Raw genomic sequence first — 21,948 nt, 5'->3', positions numbered from 1 at the left:
AATGCTCATGTCAGTCTACGTCTGGCAGGAAAAATACATTTGTATAGTAGTTTGTGATCCAAAAGTAGGGTTTGCACATCAAGTGGTCACTTTTTATCCATTTGTTCCAGGGAGTAAAGGGAGAATTTTCCACCTAAGCTGGGAATCGCAGAGTCTTTCTTGAAGATTAGTGTGGGTATGGCGCAATGTAGGGGGAGTGCTTGCCCACTCTACTGCCACATAAATTTATTAAAACTCCTTTTTCGGACTATAGGGCCACATGTACTTATGTCAGTTTTTTCAACGTGCAAATTTGCAAGTTCTAGCGACTCGCAATTTGTGAGTCACAAAATCTGATGTACAACAGTGCCTCAGACACTGTCAGTGATTCCTAAATGAATCACAAGGGACCTGCCTCGTTAATATTCATGAGGCAAGTCGCAAACTGCAACTCATTTGGGAATGGCCACATGCACATGGAGGGTAGCCTGTTGTGGTCAGAACACCACCACATCTGTGACTTTTTTAAATAAAGCAGTTTTTTTTTTTTTTTTTTTTTAATGCATCCCGTTTTCCTTAAAGTTTCACTGCCTGCCCTGAAAAAATGTTTGTTCCCCCATTCACAAAGGGGTCTCTTGGGGACCCCTTCCCGTTTTCGAAGGGGTTAACACCAATTTGAAATTGGTGTTAACTGCAATTGTTTTGGGACTGCATTCAGTCAGACATACCACTGCGACTTCCAATTAGGAAGGGACACCCTTGGCACGCCCCTTCCTAATTGCGATTCACAAACTTATTTTGCAATTTGGTTAATATATTACTGAATCGCAGAATAGCATTTGTGCGTACCAAAATGCTATTTTCAGTGCTTAAACGGCCCAATTCACAGAATCGGGCCGCTTGCACACAGAAAATGGCTTTCTACATTTGGCCCATAGCCTGGTTTACAAACTGTAAATTGATATCCAAGGACACATTTCAGCCTCAAATGTTGGTTTTTCAGCGAGTTTACACATCCACTGACAAGACACTTTTTTTCTAAGAGCATGTAAAGGATTTAGATTAAAACAACAAAAGGGGGCAAAGTCTGCCTACTGGCTATACTGTTGCCCAAGTGTAGTGGGTTTTTCCTTTAGAAGAGAGAAAAATACATAGGGGAATTCTACCATTTGGGGTCAGCTGAGTTAACCAACGCCCACCACCAAGTTTTCTGGCACACAACGCAGGTGGGCAGATAATTACTTTTTGACAGATGCATGCAGATTCATCAAGTGGAAGGAAGCTACTAGCAAAAAAATATTTTTTTTTCCTTTGTACTAACTTTCTAATCCATGAACTATGCAGTCACTGTTTTCAGGATTGCTTTCAATACATTTATTAAAAAGACCGCAATCTACAATAAAATGCATGAGCTGCAATAATTAGGATAATGAGGAACAACAAAATGTTGTGAAAATCGGTGATGTGACTATAAAAACTACCAACATATTGTAATGACATGGATCTATCATTCCTACCTAATCTCTAGCCCCTAGCGAGAGCGGGCCGGTGTACACCAAAATCAGGTTGTGCAGTATCCATGAAAAGCACACCCGCGTTACCTTGGTACAAGGTCAGGCCTCCACTCTCTAGATCAGACTCCTTAGAGACACGAAGGCTGAGTTTGGCCTCCAGCTGGCATGCAGTATGGATGGGAAATTTTGGCTGAAACTCCCTCTTATGCCCTTTGTCCTACAAGATGACTATATACAGGACATGTTCTGTTCTTGCACAGAAGTCTGGCGCGGTTATGTACCTAATCGCTGGACTGCTTATGCAGTCTTGTGGCGGCAATACAAAATATTATCCTGTATGTACCTCACATTCTGTTCTTATTAACCCGGAGTACAAGAGCACAGTGAAGAATGTCATCCATAACACTCATACTGACTTTCTTGCAGAATAACAACGAATTATGACCATAAAAACACTGCTTCTAAAACAAGCTGTGCTAAAATGAATAAGCAATGAATAAATAAATATAGAACATTATCTAGGTAAAAGGGCACAGGCCACAAGCCTAAGCTAAGCCTAACACTGTGCGCAGGCAGGGAGCTAAAAAGTGACCCATGGTAAGTTCATGTATATAAATTGCACTAGTAGTTATGTGCACTTTTTTTTGGTTAGTTTCTATGATCTGTCTGGTGGGTGTGTACCACTCTGACTGCACTAATTGGGTTTACTATCAATCTGTCCTAATTTATTCATTACGCTTTAAGTTCCCCCATTTTAATTAATTGCAATCACCATCTTTGTTCTTACTTTAGGTCTTCCTATTCTCCTTACATCCTGATGAGACCCCGCAATAATTTGAGGGTCGAAACGTCGTCTACTGCGCTATAAGGAGCCTAGTGGCTTGACCCTTTGCATTGCAATTGGGTCTAGGAATCTGATGTATTAATGTTCTAGGTCGTTTGCTGGATTTTTGAAACTTCTTGTTCTTAATAGTTTTTTGTATGTTTTTCACTGTTTTTGCTGACTGAGAGTTCCACTGCATTTAAGGCACCGTGATCATTTTTTAGACGCTTGTTGCTACAATATATTAACTAAGACATCAACAATCAGTGTTGTTCTTATTCTTTGTACTGTACTTTGAGGTGTTGCCTATACCTGCCATTGAGCCATTAACACAATTGTGCTATTTCTTCATTGAATATACAGATATCACTAACACGAACTGTTGTTTTGCTTAAAGCAAAAATATGAAGGTTAGGGATAGAAATATTGATGTGCAGGTTTCACCACTGAGAAGCTGCCCAAGGGTGGGGCAGCATTAGTCATTTGTCTTGGTGGTGTAGCATGAGAGGATTTTTTGTAGATTAGTTGTATGTTGGAGTTGGAGTTGATGAAAATGCAGTCTGATGTTTCTGAGGCCACCAAGACAAGTGTCCTGCCTGGCCTGCATAGTAAGTCTGAAGGGTGGAATTAGCCATGCTATCTTAGTGCCTTTGAAGGATCAATAGGTTTTTGCAGGATTCTGCTACAGTTTCGGAATGCCTACTGATTTGAAATCTTTTGACTGTGAGTGTCTTTTTAATGTTTGTGAACTTAGCACATTTTGAAAAGCACCCAAAGTTGAGTAATAGTGTAGGGAGGAGAAGGTAGACTGGGTGGACACTGCCAAAGGCCAAGCTCCATAGCCTCAGAGGCCATGCTGATGGGTGTACCGTTTGAACCTTTACATAGTTGTCTGTTGAGACTCCTTACGATAGACTGTTTTTCGTGTAGTGGTCGCGTTAGCTAGATGTGTTACTGAGCTGCAAGCTTTGAGTGTTAGACCTCAGTATACCACTTTTCATGCCAACAAGGGCAGCTTTCCTGCCAAAGGTAGTGACTCCTTTTCATTTTGGGGAGTCCACCACTCTTCTGTTCTTTTACCCTCCTCCCCAAACCTCTAGGGAAGCGGGAAGGCTGCATCGTCTGGATCCAAAGAGTGTTGAGTTTCTGCATGGACAGGACCAGAGCATTTAGAATGGACGATCAGCTGTTCATCGGCTACGTAGTCCAAATGAAGGGCAATGCCATCCACAAAAGAACATTGTCAAGTTGGGTAAGCCTTTTCATCAAACTATGTTATGCTTTGGCATAGAAAGAACCTTCTGAGGTTATAAGAGCTCATTTGACCAGAGCTAAGTCTGCTACATCAGCTTTGGTTAGAGGTGTACTAATTGTAGACATTTGCAAAGCGGCGACTTGTGCTTCCCTCCACACTTTCGCAAAGTATTACTGCTTGGATTCATAAGTGAGGAGGGACGGCCATTTTGCCCGTTAAGTGCTATGGGATTTCTTAGTATAAACAGACAGGTACCCACCTTGGAGTGCCGGACTGCTTTGGGACTCTGTTGAAAAGGTGAGGAATCCACAGGTAGATGTATCCATCAGAAGAACAAGTTACTTACCTTTGACACTTTTTCTGGTGGGTACAGTATCTACCTGTGGATTTCCTCACTGACCCTCCCACCTCCCCCGTTGCCTGTCTGGATATCCAAGAAGGAAAGCGGTTGTATATTCTGTTTGTATTGAAACTGGTCAATATGGAATATGTCTTTTTAATATGAGTGTATATAAATCTTTGAGTTGGGTATGCACATACTGTGCTTGTGATGTTGGCGTTCACCTGTTCGCCTTGAAGGCACGAAAAAAGTGGGTGAAACTGACGCCAGCACGCCAGCAAGGACTCCTTATGCTCTGATGACGTCAGACAGAGTCTCGTGCGGAGCTGTTTCATTGTGATGTTCTCGTCGACGTGGAGAGCTAGAGAGAAAAAAATTCCATCGAATGCTGGCGCATTGTGGGTATTCAAAAGGTGAGGAATCCATGGGTAGGGACTGTATTCACCAGGAAAAAGTGCTACCGAAGGTAAGTAACTTGTTCTTTTAGGACCTACTCAATTGACAAAGAACATATGTTCTGATCAGTCAGAAAGAGAAGGAGCAATGACGATGCTGCTAAATCTTATTCTTGTCACATTTGCTCTGTGTTCTGAGACAGAGGACAAAAGTAATTTTGTCTTACAATTAATTTTCCTTCTGACTGCAAAGTTCCAGGATTTTGTCAGGTTTTTAAATGTGTGTTAAGAAAAAAACTAAGTCATATGTACAAACATTTTACAATTAATTTCAGTAGTTGTGAACGCTCATTGTTTGTACTTCTGTGTGATGAAAAAAATATTTTAATACGATGAAAACAAATCAGAACTTTTTACTTAATGTGCAAAGAATAAATATGTTTTCTGAAACCAGATTTTCACAGATTAATACATTATATAGCTTTATTAGTAAAGCTGTAAGTTAGTGGGAAGGTTTTTGGTAATTTCTTGGACATTTTCTGTCTGTAAATGACGGTGTGTGACCACGTCATGCTTTTGTAATACATTTATTAAACCTGAGTGTTTAACACTCATGACCTGGTAGCAATGCTGTTAGTAAACTAATAGGTAGGTAATGTGTCCCCTATATATGGGCTTGATTATTTTTATACATGGAGCAAATGTTTAGTCTGTTTAATCAAACATAGCAGATTTTTTGTACAGCAGAAATTCTGAGCTCACATATTTGAAGGTACACATGTAAGAACGAAGAAAAAGGCTACACTGTAAACTAAAATATTTGCCTAGCATCACACAATTTGAGACACTTTTACGGGTCCAGTACATTACAGGTATGGTCAAGTAGATTACTCAAATTACTCAACCTGCAGGTCTAGTAACATTTTTATGATTTTCCAAGGCCGGCCAGGGTCAATGATAGTTGCTTTGCAAGACTCCTATTGACCTTAGTTAGATGCCAAAATGCCACACACTACTCCCAGCCACATGTGGTGGTAGCATTTTTATAAGGACGAGTGCTGAACGCTGGGTGATAGTTTTGTAGATTCCTTCCGATTCTGGACGTTTGTCACAGAAATGCAAGGAAAATCTACAATTTTAAGCAAAGTTTGAGGATTGCAGGGCATTGTGGGTAAGAAAGCTGTGTGGGATCCACACAAGGCAACCCACCCTTGACTCCTCTGGGTGTCTAGTTTTCAGAAATGTCTGGGTTAAGTAGATTTCCCTCTGCGGCAGTCAATGCCCATTGACTAATCTGATCGGCTTTGTGATGGGAAATGTTAGACTCCACATTATATTGTAGTGCTTTTACTGTTGCGGGGAATAAGCCTACCTGTACAAGTGAGGTGCTATTTTTATCTGGAGGCTTGGGTGAATGGTAGGACATGTGTGGCTCTCTGCAGAGTCCAGAACTTACCATCACAAAAATATGAGGAAAATGTATTTTTCAATCATAGTTTGAGATTTGCAACGGCCTCTGGGTAAGAAAACCCAGCAGGATACCACATGTCACCCCACTCTGGATTCTCAAAAGTGTCTGCTTTTAAAAAATTTACAGTTTTGCTAGGGTTCCGTGTATGCCAACTGAGCTAGGGCCCAAAAACCACAGCCAGCCACGTTACAAAAAAGGGTTGGTTTTCAGTGGAGAAATGTGATGTGTCCATGTTGCGTTTTAGGGCCTTTCCTTTTGTGGGCTCTTGACGTACTCACTCAAGTGAGGTACCATTTTTATCATTAGACTTGGGGGAATACTGGGTGGTAGGAAGCTTGTGCGTCCCTGCAGATTCCAGAAAGTTTCCTCACAGAATGTGAGGGAAATGTGGGGTTTTAGCCAAACGTTAAGGTTTACAAGGGCTTCTGAGTAGGAAAACCTGGTGGGAGCCACAGAAGTCACCCCACACTGGATTCCCCTGTATCAAGCTTAATAAAATGTACAGGTTTGCTAGGTTTTCTGATGTGTCTGCTGAGCTAGGGCCCAAAATTCACAGCTACCCATATTCTAAAAGTCCGCTTTCAGTGGAAAATGTTCATGTGTGGATGTTGTTAGGGCCCTTTCTTATTTCAGGCACTAGACCTACCCACACAATTGAGGTACCATTTTTATTGAGAGACACATAGGAATACAGAATTGTAGAGCATTTGTTATTACCAATTGCATTTCTCTGCATGTGTGCCTACCAAATGTAAGCCAGTGTGTTAAAAAGGCAAATAAAGTTCTTGCCTTCCCCGCAGCTGTGATAATATCTATCCAGTTGCCTGAGTTTGAACTTTCGCAGGCACACACAACATAGTAATGCTATTTAAGTGTTTTAGATAACTAGACAATTTGTTGTTTTTGTTTGGCAGCAACACAGATTGAGGAGAGCAGTTATTAACCTACTTGGATTTATAGGTCCAGTTTACAGTGCAACTGTCACATTCCTTTTAATCTACACAAATGTTAATCTGCAGTTCTTTTCTTCACACAAAAATGCATATTCATGCCCATGTTATATACTTCTTATTCTTCTATTACTATACATGATTTTAAAGCCAGACCTTGTGCCATTGCTTGTGCCAGTTTTAGACAGTGGGAACTTGCTAAATATGTTCTAGTTGTTTATTTATATGATTACCTTCTTCACAGTGTACTATCGCCTTTCATCCGAAATGACGTTATATTCACCATATTGTTATGTTTACTATAAGTGCAATTTTTTTTTAAAAAGGAAAGAGAATGCTTAAGCCTGACAGGTTCATGCCTATTACTATCCATTCCTACGGTATCTGTGGTCTAACAAAGGTTTCTTTAGCCAAGGTAGCCACCATTGTCCATGGAGATGTGGCAGTGAAGTGCCGTTGCTCTATGGTCGTTAGGACAGTCTCCCATGATAGCTTATACTGCTGTTGCAGCTTGGCATTTTCACCTGTAATGCCTGGGCAATCGAGCTCTCAGGTGCAGGATCTCGGATTCCCCGAAGTAGCGCGTGGTTTTCCTGGCTGCCAGGGCACATTTTTCTGTTAGTTAAAAATGAATTGAAATGAGTGGTTTTGTGGCAAAATTAATTTTCGTGCTGACCATTTGTGTAAATGTGTTTTATGCTGCCTTAGGTATAAAATGGTATTTATTCTAAATAAAAGCTATTGCTTGATTTTGTTTCTTCTCATTATTAGACCTGTTGGCTAGGAAATGTATTTACACATCCAGTGAGTTACCCAGTTTTGTTGAACGGTTTATTGTGCTTTATTTGTCCGCTCTAGACTGCAATCCAGCTCATTAAATTGTGATGGTGATAATATGAAAGGCAAGGCAGGCCGAAGGCCCCATTGCAATAGGTAGAATGTTGTTGGAATATTGGGTGATCTACGTTTAGGTGCATGCGGCAGTCGGTGCCAGGAGTGGCGTTTTTTGGCACCGCGTGCTTAAAATTGTTACAGCCCAGTACCTGATCTCCAGCCGCCTGAGAGGTAGTAAATATGGTGCTCCGAACAGGATAGTCCAGTCAGCACTTCAGTTGAATGATGGAGAAGAATCCCTGAACCTTAAGCGCTAATGACCTCCATAAGTAGGGATTTGAAAATAGGCTGTGAACTGTGTAGTAATTCACGTCAGCGCCACCGCCCTCCTCCCCGCCTCTCGGATCCGTGGCCGGCTGCTTCTTCAAGCTGAGGATTAGGCCTGTGCAGACTTTGGTGCCTCCTTTAACATTAATGATTTTCCTTGCGGCCTCTCAGTCGTGCCGTGTCTGCTTGTTAGTAATCAAATTATTCACCGCATGCCTCCTGTTTCCAAGAGACACAATATTGAGTCCAGAGGCACTGAACGAGCTAAATCAATTTCCTGATTGAAGCCCAAGAACGACGGCTGTTTAGCAGATATACGAGCAAAACTGAGCAACCCTAACAGGAAAAAAACGTGCTGATTAGCGACTGCGAAGGCCAAAAAATTGCATATTGTGATCAGCGTCACCCTCTTTTGAAATGGTGTGTTGGCTTACAGGAAAGACCGGTTAAAATGACAATTTTCGTTTCCTTCTGGTGACGTGCAAGCTATTGTTACTGGTGCTTAATGCTTTCTAAAAGAAAACTGTTGGTTTCCCCATGACTAGAATCTTTCACCGATCAATAGCATTTTGTTTTTCTGTCATTTGTAGCACTAGGCACATCACTATATTCACTTGAAGCCATTCAAGCTTAGGTAACGCTGTGTGCAGCTTGAAATCCTTAACGTATGATTGTACCATTATCCATGAAACATTGAGGTGGCTGCCTAATAAATGCTTTCATTTATTCATATATCTTGCCAGCAATGGTGCAGTTGTTCTCTAAGACCTATTCCCGAATGGAGATGAAGTACATTTTTATTTCTTTGCTCCTTATGCAGAGATCGACACTTATTACGCCAGCCCCTTTAGATTGAGGGATCAGTGAAATCCCATCCCTCTTGAATTCCTACAGTTCCTAAGGGTATGTGTACAGTAGTTGATCCAGATGGTGTTGAATGGATCCATTTTTCAGAGTGGGGCCGATATTGTTATAAAACATGTAGAGCCAAAAATATGGCCTTTTCTGTTCCACTAATACACTTTCACGACCTTTTCCCCCATTTCAGTACTGGGAGGAAAAGTATTTTAATCCATTTTCTGATCAAACAATAACATTGACCCGATAGGTAATTCCTTAATCTTAACACTATATTGAGTCACACATCTTATTATGGTTAAGGATTTTGACAGGAAATTATCACACACCAAGATTTTGTGGGTTTTAGTAAGGATGTCAGCCTAGCCCTAAATTAACTTGGAAAATTATCTCCGATGTCAACACTTTACTGTGTGAAAACCGGAAGCATATGTCAAATTTTTTTTAAGAAAAAGTTAAGATTTTCAGTTTCAAAATAGCTATTATAATATTTTCAAACCATCAAATACATAAAGCCTTCTAGTTGCAAAATAGCTCTGCTCTGCGGCCACTTACATCACCCAAGATGTTAATGTGCCTGCTGAATAGGCGGACGGACACCATTTACATTGTCGGCAAAAACCGCTTCTTTACCAATTTGTGCTTTATCTAAATAATTTTAGTTTTGAAAGTTTAGCATAGTTCTGCTGTTAACGGTAGGTGTTTGTCTTCATTCATTACCTTTACATCCATCAAAAACCTATCATTTTTTTAAATCGACATTTTGTCAACCTTTCAATGCATAGACCTATAGAGTACCTATGGGAAGCTGCATACGGTGCTCTGCCACTGCACCAAAGACACATAAGGAGGGGTCTGCAATGAATACTCAATCATTTTACTTGCGCCCCTCATTAAAATAGCAGCAATGGAACCGATTGACAGCAGTGTGCATTGCATACGGTTGTTGATCACTGTTTATTTTGAGTATATTGCCGGCTTCAGTAGAGAACGGTCACATGCCAGTTGACACACTGTAAATAATATGGAGTAGCAGCGAAGTATGCCCCATCCCTACAACAAAGCTTAAAATATAGGTCAGTTAAACATCGTCACATATTGAATGTACTCATTCACACCGAAGCTTAATTTGTGCTGATCTTTGCCAAAGACCCTCACCTATTTCCTAACACAGGCAGTTATTTCTGACAGTTCACCACGTGGTGACGTGGTCTTGTTTTTTTTTTTAAGCAGAGTACAACAGCGTATAAACATTCAGTATACATTAAAGAAACAAAACAAAAAACTAAGTGACCATGGCCATTCTCACGGCTTCGGGCAGGGTGGAATCATCCACATTGCCGCATCTGTAGGAGTGGTGGTGAGTGCTGTCTGGGTCCGTGGCTGGTGACCGCTGCATTGCCCTCCTGTGAATTACCCTTGACACCAGCGCTTATTTGTCTTTACAAATTAAACCATGGCCTGCATCTTCCCAAGATTTGCATGTTCCATTTGTCCAGAAACGACACAACTGGCATTTAACCAATGTTATAGTGATGATAAATTAAATTGAAACTTTATCCTTTCTTTTACTTATGCCAGTTTGAAAAAGTAGCCTCATGCACCTCACGCCAGTGAAGATTCAGATTTTTTTTAAAATTTGCGCATCATAGATTGTATGACATAAGGGACAAACTACCTTTACTAAACACGCCCCCATTAGTGATTAGTGATTATTTATTTGACGCATAAAAGCAAGAGAGGTCGTTGTCCTGCCCCCTTTATAAAGTCACAGGAGACGGTTGTGTCTTGCTGAATACTAATTTGGTGCACTGTTTTTATACCGTATGCCTTCAAATACATGCATCCACCTAATTTTAAGGGTGCCATGTACAATGTAATTGTCAGCGTGTATTATTTGCATTTGGTAGTCAACTAAACATCAAGATTGTAGACTACACTGAATCTATTGCGCTTAATTTGAGCCGGTGGCGTCCACCTGCACTTATTTTTCCACAGCGGAAGTTTCCCGAGAGAAGGAGAGAAGACACACAACGGGGAGAGCAGTAGTTAGAGAAAGCCTGAAAAGACGTCACAAAGAACGAGAGCAGGGACCGATATGAGTGAGATGAAGGGGCATGAATTGTCTGGCAGTGTATTTAAGACTTCACAGCCTGGGTGTTGTGTGCGCTGAAGAGTTATTGGAACCAGCACTCCTGTTTTTTGCAAATCAAGCACTAAGTAAGATGTATTATTTTTATTACCCTAACATACTAGTCCGCAAGAAGATTACACTAAAGTCGATAAACTGAAATAACAGCCAAGCTGTCCCATAAAGATTATGCATTTAGCAAGGACATTTTGGGCATGCATCAAAAACTAGTGTGGTGTAGTTCGTACGAGAAAATAACTCCACTGAGAAAAGTAAGGCTGCATTGTCTTTGGATTTTGTGATCAAATAGCACTGACCAGGGCTTGCTTTAGGACAGTGCAACTGGTGCTGCCGCACTGGGCGCTGACCTGGGTAGGTGACGGTGACCTTGGGAGAGGGCGCCATGTTTAGCAGTAATTCAAGATTTAAAAACACTTGCTGCGCAGTTCTTTGTATCCAGCTTTCAGACAGCACTACAAAAGTTAAGACAGCACAATCCTGTGATTAATGTTCATGCTAGAGACACAATGGAGTTTTGTCTAGTGTCAGTTTTGATTCTCCATCACGTAGCAGAGTGGTGATATCCCTGCTGCAAATAAAGCGTACAGTCCAGATCACAGATCTATATTTTTCGTGAATAGGTTAATGGATTTCTGCTTTTGTCACATAAATTATTTTGTTACCACAGTTCATAAGACACAACCATAATATAGAACTGTGCCTGTGTCGAAAGTTCATTAAAGAGCTGCATGCAAACTGCATAAAATAGGGTAGTATTGTGATTTGATTCGATTCAATTACTTGTTAAGAGAATTACAACCTTGTATCAATTGCTTCATGCTTCGGGCTGGAATTTCTAACAGAATAATTTTTTTGTTCAGCATCCAGCCGAGCCTTATGAAAGTAAAAAAATGTAGATACGATCGGGGTGTCTGGTAGTCTTAGACATCTTCAGTCATAAGAGGTTTCTCTTGATTGAGACCTTTGGAGTTTGGTGTCACCCCACTGGAATGGAGCTTATCCTTTTTGTCTTATATTTTACAAATGCTGTTCTTATGCACAGTCACCTCTTCTCCAGTTAAAATCCGTAGATAAGTCCTCTAGTGCTTGACGATGTACCCCTCTTTCTTTAAACATCTACCACCATTCTTTAAGAAAACGGAACCTTTGAATATTTCTGGATATTATGAATTACGCTAATGAGACCAGATTATTTTAAGAAGAAGCAGTTTGCAGCAAATATCCTTCCGAATTACATTGTGCTCTGCTTTGGAAACTGATCCCTATCTGCTACCTTTTGTTTGTTTTGCTACTACTACTGCTGGTTGGTTTCTAAAGAATTGTTTGTCAATATGCATAATTCCCACTACAGAGGGGATTTTAAATTTTGTTAGCAGTAAAAAAGTTAAATTCTGTGGTGTAGATGCTAGTCATGTCACTGAACCCCTAGAAATCATGTGCAGTCCCAGGTCATCCTATTCTGGGATGATTCTTCTCCAGCATGAAGGTTACCTTCACAGGACATACTCTCCATTGACAACTAATTACTGGGTCAAAGAAAGCACTATGTTGGTCATTTAATTTTCCATTATCATAATTTAACTTTTTACTACAGGATCCAGTCAGGATGCTTTAGAATGGGTGTTTCCCACTAAGGAGTAGATGGTCCGCAGGAAACCAGACTGTTGTTTGGCATGTGTTGTTGTAACTACACATGCTCTGCATGCTCCTGCCATATTGTGTTGGGTTCAGAGAGTTGCAAGTTGTTTTTCTTCAAAGAAGCATTTTCGAGTGACGGGATCGAGTGACTCTTCCTTCTCAGTGATGCGATGAATGGGCATCGACTCCTTTGTTATATTGTTTTCTCTCCGCCATTAGGTTTGGACATGTCTCTCCACTCCGTTCTCTCTTTGCTCCGGTTTCAGAACCTTTCTTCCATCTTTCCTAAAATAGACGGTAAGCACTTTTCTACTATTGCTCTCGTCTCACTCCGTTGATCCAGGAACTGACAGAATGCCTTGCGGGGCTTCTTCACCCATTCAGGCCTACCTCACTGTGTGGCACTTACCAGTATGCCGTACTGATGGAACGAGTGTCATTTCGATTCTGTCCTTGGTGCCACTCCAAAATCGCGCACACCACCCAACATCTGGTTTTAACCTGCACCTCTCCCCGACCATCAAGAATCCTCCTGCAACACTTGCAGATCCTTTCGGTCGAAAAAGACAGTTCGAGACTGGAGAGCTCTCCGACTAGACATGGAGCATAAGACCCCAGAAGACACTCCAGACATCTTCAGGGAGAACCACAACCACAAGGAACCCGAACTGTGTAGGAGGCCTTTTCCATCTATTACTCAGACTCCAACATCCAGTCGGTTATCAAAAGCCATGAGGTGACATTGGCGCAACCTTTGAGTACAGTGCCCCCTCCTGCCCCGTCAATACTTTCAAAAGGCCCATTATCAAGGTAGTCGGATCGCCACTGCCTCTAGGCCATTTCAGCTCTGAAAGCCAGGCTCCTATGCCTCTCCCTCCAGTTCAGAACCAAAACCTTCTAGAGCCAAGACTCAGTCTTCAGCATCAACGTCTTCCTCCTCTTCAGTTTGAAATGTGGTCATTTCAATCCGAACCTCTGCACCAACACCTTCGACTCTGAGGCTAGCTTTCACCCTCACTTCGGCTCAGACTGAAGGACACCGACTCAAAGCTTTGGTCCCGAAAACCAGGGACACCACCTCTTTGGAGCAGACAGACTCAGGCCAATCCTTGGCCACACCCTCCCCTTTTGAAACCATTTTGGAGACCGTGGATGCTAGTTGGCACCACCTCCATATTCAGGAGGGTACAGGGCACATCATCGCTTCTCCCCCTGTTAGTTTTAAATGTAAACTCACTTTTCTGCAGGCCCTGGACACCTCTCCTCCTCCAAAGAAGGCCAAGAACAAGGCTGCCACTTTACACAAGCCTTTTTCTCTTCCTCCTCGTCCTCCCCCTTCAACTTCTCCTCCTCCTTTACCTGCTTCTCCTCCACCCAGTCATTCACCTGCCTCTCCTACTGCAGAAGATTTCACACCACAGGGTTCTCTGCTATTCACAGGGTGATTTAAGTGGGACACAACAGGACCCAGATCATTGGGATGCCTATGACCCTGATTATCCACAGATCCAGATCTATACTTAGCACAACCCTCACCGGCAGAGGATGCTACATCCTACCAGCAGCCGCTTTTCACAATGTCAAGCCTCACAGGGACCCCATTGAGCAGGACTTTCTATTTGATACCCTAACGTCCACACACAGGGATATCCAGTTCCTACCCGTGCTCATACATGCTTCGACATGGGGACAAATTCTTTAAGGAGCCAGTTCACTCTAGGGATATCACCCCTTGAGTTGACAAAAAATACAAACCCACTCTTTCTGATCCACCATACATAAGGTCTCAAGTCCTGCCAGATTCCATTGTGGCTACATGTAAGCGAGCCAGTAGTCAGGCCACAGGGGACTCTCCTCCCCCAGACAAGGAGAGTAAAGTGATATATGCCACACAAAAGAAGATGGTTGAGCAGGCTGCTAATTGCTGGCACGTTGCCAACTAACAAGCCCTACTTGCAAGATATGATCGAGCTCGCTGGGATGAGATGGAGGAGTTCCTCCACTATCGCCCAGATGAGCACCACAAAAGAGGACAACATATTGTCACAGAAGGGCAAACAGTCATTAAAAATCTATTAGATGTGCCCTTAATGCTGCAGACACCACTGCACATGATATCAACTCTAGCGTCCTTGTAGGGAGACATGCCTGACTTAGATGCTCAGGTTTTAATCCTGAGGTTCAACAAGCCATGCTAAACTTGCCCTTTGATAAGGAGCACCTTTTCTGCCCTCAAGTGGTCACCACCCTTAAGAAGCTGAAAAGACACTGATACCGCTAAGGCCATGGGTACTTAACAGTCCTCCTTCCAAAGAGATACTTTTGATCACCTCACATCCAGAGGTGGTTACAAAGCAACAACCTCAGAGGCCTACACCTCCAAGACCAGGCAGCCTTAAAGCTCCTACTCACATGGCTTCTATAAAGGCCTCTATGTAGAGGCCCCTTTAGAGGTAGCAGCATACGAGGTAGAGGTAAGGGCGCCATTACCTGTGCCTCTACATCAACAGTACCTACTTACCCCCCCCTTCAAGAAGTGATTCCCCTCTTACAATAGGGCGACTTCATGACCACCCTTGATCTCAAGGAGGCTTCTTCCATATTCCCATCCACCCTGAACGCCGCAAATATCTCAAATTTGTGATTGCGGGAAATCACTACCATTTCAAAGTTCTTCCCTTTGGGGCCACTACGGCTCCTGGAGTCTTCACAAAATGCTAAGCAATAGTGGCAGCACATCTGAGGAGGCAAAACGTACATGTGTTCCCTTACCTAGATGACTGGCTCATCAAAGCTAGCACATTGGCACAATGCCAGCGTCACACTCAGATGTAAATGTTTCGCACTCAACTTTCTCAAATCCCACCTTCAACTTTGCCAGATACAGCCCTATCTAGGAGCCATCATCAATGCACAATTGGGGATAGCATACCCCAATCCAGCTTGTGTTCACAGCTTCCAGTCTCTCCTCCTGCAGTTTCGAGAGAACTCTTCATACGCGGTCAGGTCTGTGATGCGCCTTTAAGGGGTGATGGCCTCCTGTATTGCCATCTTTCCCCATGACAGACTTCGCATGCATCCTCTACAGCACTGTCTCTGGTAAGTGGACTCACCACAGGGTCACTGGGAAGATCTAGTGTTAGACCTCCGTACTTGCCGCTCTCTGCAATGGTGTAACACCACCAACCTATAGAAAAGTTGTTTTTTTCTGTACCCTGTGTCCCAGATCATACTGATGAGACGCCTCACAGGCTGAGGAGCTCACCTTCAAGAGCTCTCAGTACAAGGCCATTGGAGCCGTCATCAACCCCCACACAAACTTCCTAGACCTTCAGGCAGTATTTCTATCCATGAGAGAATTCCTTCATCGCCTCTCACAAAGTTGTCCTAGTTTGCACAGACAACATGACAGCAGTGACTACCTTCAAAAATGGGGGTGGGGGCCACACGTTCTCTCGAGTTATCACAACTCTCTGACAATAGGGAAATGAGCTCTCCACTGTCACATACACCGAGTGCCAGAGTTCCTCCCAGGAACAGACAAGAACTTTGCAGTCCTGCTCAGCAGCATGCAGCAACAAGTCCACAAATGGGAAATTCACCCGCAAGTCCTTTAAACATACTTCCGAAAGTGGGGCACACCTTAAATAGATCTCTTTGCCACAGCAGAAAAATGCCAAAACTTTGCCTACCGGCATCCTCATCCCTTATCAAAGGGCAATGCTCTATGGATAAACTGGTCAAGGATATTTGCCAGTACTTTTCCTCCTCTCATTCCCTTTCTAGTGTGACGGATCAGGCGCAAAAGTCTCAACATGATCCTCGTTGCTCCCATATAGGCACGCCAGCCTTGGTTCACCACAGTATTGGATCGCCTAGTGGTTCCCAACGAGAAATTTTCCAACAGGCCCTAGCTTCTCACTCAAAACCATGGTCAGGTTAGGCATCCAGATCCCAAATCGCTCATATATGGCTCCTGAGGCCATAGAGTTTGGTTTACCTGGACCACCTTGCAGAATGCAAGGACTTTCTCAGAGAAGCTTGTAAACTTGCTACCATAGCATGTTATGCTTCAAAGTGGAAATGGTTTGTTTGCTACTGTCAACCAAAACTCATTAATCCCATTAAAGCAACTGTCCAAGATATTGTCTGCCACTTGCTTCATCTACAGAAAGCTAATTTAGCTTACTCTGCCATTTATTTACATCTCACAACCATAACTGCATACTTACAAAACCGGCAACATACATCCCTCTTTAGGATCACAGTAATCCAAGCATTCATGGAAGGTCTTAAACGGGTTATTCCACCAAGACTGCCCCCTACATCATCTTGGAACCAAACATTGTCCTTACCAGGCTTACGGGTCCTATGTCCTCTTCACTACCTCTCATGGAAAGTAGCCTTTTTAGTCACCATAACATCTGTTGCTTTAATAGGCTCCAGGCTCTAACTCTGGAAGAGCTATTCTTCCAAATACATCGGGACAAGGTGGTTCTTCGCACCAATCTGAAGTTCCTCCTTAAAATGGTCTCTCAATTCCATTGTAATCCATTGAGTTGTCTGTCTTCTTTCTGCATCCTGCCTCAGTTGCCGAAAGAGCCCTTCACACTCTATTCGTTAAACATGCATTACTGTTCTACAGTGACAGAGCTAAAGAGTTTAGTAAGAGTAAACAGCTCTTCGTTGCTTTTTCACTGCCTTATGAAGGCAATCCAATATCAAAGAATAGCGTAGCTAGGTGGATAGTAAAATGTGTTCAAACTTGTTATGCTAAAGCAAAAATATAATTTACTGTTACTTCCAGAGCACACTCTACCAGGAAGAAGGGAACCACTGTTGTTTCCCTTGGAAATGTACCTATAGCTGACATTTTGCAAGGCAGCTACATGGTCTACAGAGCATACATTTACAAAACACTGTTGCGTAGATGTACTTGCACGACAGCAACCCAAAGTAGGCCAAGCAAAACTAAGAACACTTTTCCAGTTAACTGCTACTGGCATGAAAGGACTTCTTTACAGTCTATGCAGAGCATTTGTATCTACAGACACACATGCCATCGAACGGAAAATGTTACTTACCCAGTAAGCATCTGTTTGTAGCATGGTACTGTAGATTCACATGTGCCCTCCCTGGACGCCTGTGACCATTTGTTTCCCTTATACTTGTATATAGTTGTACATATATAGTTACATTTGCATGGACATCTTTCTTTATACTTCCTCTACATTCCTTTTCTCAGTCGCCTGTGGAGAAAACAATCGAACAAAGGAATCCATGCACAGTACCACCCAGATTGAGGAGTCACTTGATCTTGTGACTTGAAAATGCTTCTTCGAAGGAAAACAACTTGCAACACTCAGAACACAACAGTAAATGGCAGGAGCACACAAAACATGTGAATCTCCAGCACTACATACCAAATACATATGCTTACTGGGTAAGTAACATTCTCCTGCCTCCCGCTGCAGAGAGTGTTAGTGTGATAGTTTCACTCCCTTTCTAGGCATGATGGCTTCAAGCAATAATTAAGTAGTGTGGTTGAGCATGACTCAGTCAAGACAATGATTTCAGCAAATTGCACTGCGAGGTAGAGTGGCTTCCTTTCTGGGTGTGTAATGGCAGTGCAGGTCTTCCCCACACTCTTGTAAAATGGATGCTTTGCACTCGGGAACTGAATCAGACTCCTCTAGTGATATCAGTATGAAAAGTCCCATTCAAGCGAGGAGTGTTCACCTCCATGTTCTTTTGTTGGTGGTCGTTGAATCTACCTTCCATCTGGTACCAGTGAGGGTTGAAAAATAGGCATTGCCTTAAGCAAGTGCTGAGCCCACAAGAGAAAGTGAAAGAGAGCAAGGTTCCTAAAGTAGCACAACTGCATGTCAACCCACTAGTATTTATGCATAAGAACCACGTGTTTTGAAGCTAGCCACTGTATCCCAGCTGCGTCTGGGTGCATCTGTCTGAATAGTCCCTCTGGTTGGTGGCTGTCTTGTTGAGTCTGCTGTTAAAAAAAAACAAAAAAAACATGGGATATGTGATTTGTCTTTCCTGGTACTTTGAATTCCAGAGGTCAAGAAGTGGGGCATAGGGAGAACCCATACAGATTTTCACCGAGTATTCCAGCACTACCACTGCACTGGACTTCCTTGATGGAGGAATTCCTCTTTGTGATGCCTGTTTCTTGAAAAGTCAACCAAGTGGTGGACCCATTCGGCCAAGATTAGGATTGCAGTGAGGTTTACTCAAATGAACCAGTAGGCGAGTTCTCCAGCATACACTTTCACTTCCTGATTTTTTTTTTTTTTTTTTTGACTGTCTTTAATTTTACGTTTAAAGGTCCCACCAAGAAGCTCTGAACCTACTACATTTCTGGTCATTCCATCTAGGATGACTCACTTAGCACAGAAGTGATGGAAGGACCTTCTTCTGTAAATCAGAGCCACTTGGAATGTTATTCCATCACTTGTAACTTATCTTTATCAACAGAGACGTATCAAAACATTCTTAGCCTCTCTTCAAAACGTATACTAACGATGTAGACCACGTCCCCTCTGAAAGGGAGCACAAATAATGTTACAATGATTTCGTCCTTTTATGTATGAAGAACCAAGATTCTGCATTTGACGAGGGCACATATGATCAGCTACCAACTCTTCAAGCAGCTGAAACACTATTGGGGTCTATCAGACATGGCAGTTTCTAAATTGTAGAATGCGTTGAGACCCTAAACCTGTTGCAAGTACCTTCAGTATTGTAATTAGAGCTCCCAGTCTTGTGGTATTTATTTTTTAACATTTCCGTCTGTATTTATCCACATTTATTTTCTGGCCATCTTATTGGTAATTATCCATATTTATTTAGTGTTTTGAGAAGTCATAAAATGGTATATTTCCATATTTATTTAACTGATCAATATCGATTCAAACTTTGATCAGTTTCGCATTTTAGCAAATTAGCAGCCAAATATTAGAGAACATTACACTCACAGATAAATATTAGCATTTTATACAAATATATGTTAACATATGCCTGTATTTAAGGAAATACCATCCTGTATTTTAACGTCCCATGATGGTCTCATTTGGGCTGTTAAATGGTCATAATGTGGGGATTCATTTACTATAATGTGATCATTTCCTCTGGTAAAAAAATATTGCATCGAGCATGGCCAACCTGTGGCTTAATTGTTTGTCTTTAATTAGCTGCACCGATTCCAAAAAGCAGGGGGACACAACATACATGTGAAGGTAATAGCACTATTCTTAATGATCTAAATACAGTAGCAGAGGACAAGTATCCAACTTCACTAACCAAAGGAATGTATTTGCGTCTTACCAAAACCATGACCCAAGCCAGTGCAATAACCTTGCATTTGGCACCGACCCTGGACCCAGAGGTTCAGTATGAAAGTATCTGTTGAACCATCAGCTCTCCACTGTGGCCTCACAGTAAAAGCATACTTCCTCCTTGTTGACCGGTCTCTTGCTTTGTAGGTAGGATTGCGCTATATACATCTAGATACATATTTGCCAGAAGACGTCAGTTGCATAAAATCGGATGTATGTGACAACATCCAGCAGCCTTACTAACAAGCATTTTCAAAGCCAATAGGTGTTATTGGCTTTGCCAGTGCATTTTGTAAAAGCTAAATATTTTTGCCTATGATCAGCTACATCAGCAGAAACAAAAAGAAAATAAATAGCATTTATGCATAGTGACCATGCCGGAGCCAGTATTATTCAGTAGGTACACGCATGTGTGATTAATTAGCCATACCCACGCATGCGTGCGCTTACTGAATTATGCAAGTGACATTTTGTTATTTACCTATCCAAGATGGCGCGGACTCCTCTTGGATTAGTAAATTAAAATAAATAAATTGCGCTGAAGCCCATTCCTCCAAGTTGAGCAGTCCTCCACCCAGTGGGAGCTGCAAAGCCCTCTAAGAAATATGGAAAAAAGTATAACGTGCTGTGAGGGGTAGGCACGCAACAGAGGTGTGGGTGGGGTAGGCAGCAGAGTGGGTGGTGGAGAAAAATTAAATAAAAATAAAGCGAATGGGGCCATAAAGGAGAGGAACATGGCACACAAGGAAGAGAGCAATACAGCATGGTGGGAATTAGTGGAAAGAAAAGCACATGAAAAAGCAGGAAACGAAGGAGAGTGCAACATGGAGCGCAGGAAGTGGGTATTTGACTGGAAGGAGAAGTACATGAGGAAGTGAGCGGGAAAACACGTGCACTTTCATGGACAGTTTAATGAAAAAGAAAAAAAATAGTTCCTAAAAAGTGATCAGTGGGAAGATAAAACTCGGCTGATCAAACAGGATCGTAAGGAGGATATGCTCCAGGGGAGGAATGAACACAATAGGAAGAGGAAGACAAGCCACGGAAAAGAACCAAGCACATTAATAATAAAGCCAACCAGTAGTAAGCAGTGTTCATGTTCTAAGCCCACTAAGTTTAGTATGGTCAAGAAGATGCCTACAGACAGCTAAAAGCTTTCTGGTAGCCTACACCTAATAACTAGTCCAAGGCCAGTCCCACGAATCTGTCTTTTTTCTAGCCAAATATGTACAGGCTTTACCAATTGCTTACTTTTCTAACTGCGTGCTTTTTCACATGCTGTCATGACCGTGGCTTCCTTCATTCCCTATGTCAAGCTAAAAAAAGAAACCAAGGCAGCTGTATTACAGAACACAGTTAACGTCTCTTAGTAGCAGGATGTATGTGGATGGTATTCTCCTGGCTACAGAGCTCCCACAGCGGTTGGCAATTCAATTACTCCCTTAAAAGGTTCCCAGAAGATGTGTTTTTTCCTTTCAGTAATGAGCGTTATTGAATTGTACTGCTGCTGTAAACCCTATGACATAGTGTGGTACACAACGTTATACTCAGACAAGGCCGTCACATTAGTTGGCAGATTTTCTCTGCTTCCTAGAAGTGTAGGCCCGGCTGATTATGCTTTTAAATAATGATACCACGCGTTCATTTCAAAATTGCATTTTGGTTATGACTGAGAAGCTGTAGTTACATCTTATGCTGCATTACTACAAAATAAATCTGTTTTATTGTTCTAAGTGCACCTCCTACTTGGTAGTGCCTGCAGCTTTCTTTTGCATGAACAGTACAGAAACTTCATTGGAAATTGCGAATTAAATTTTAAGAAATTACCATACTTAAGATGTTTCAGTGAAACATTTATGTTCAAAACCTGCCCACTACTTACTTTCAGGGACTTCATTTGCAATGCATGAGAACATTGCTTTCTTGCGGATGGTACTTAAAAGTGGTGTAAAGTGCAACACCTGGGTTCCTCAACCCAGACTTAACTGTGTATCTGGACAGAAAGGGTGCATGTTGGTCCACTGTTTACCACAAAACTATATTGAGGACTTCGACAGCCC

The 21,948-nt window shown here is 42.2% G+C and overlaps 1 protein-coding gene across 7 annotated transcripts in view; it reads left to right on the top strand.

Moving 5' to 3' along the window:
• The window catches only part of SGMS1 (sphingomyelin synthase 1), a 668,505-nt gene that overhangs the window by 588,732 nt on the left and 57,825 nt on the right, over window positions 1-21,948 (top strand). The window lies entirely within an intron of this gene.

This window comes from Pleurodeles waltl, chromosome 6, assembly GCF_031143425.1.
Source record: "Pleurodeles waltl isolate 20211129_DDA chromosome 6, aPleWal1.hap1.20221129, whole genome shotgun sequence".
NCBI lineage: Eukaryota > Metazoa > Chordata > Amphibia > Caudata > Salamandridae > Pleurodeles > Pleurodeles waltl.
Note: the sequence above shows the minus strand (reverse complement) of the source record. Positions and strands in the feature narration are given on the sequence as shown.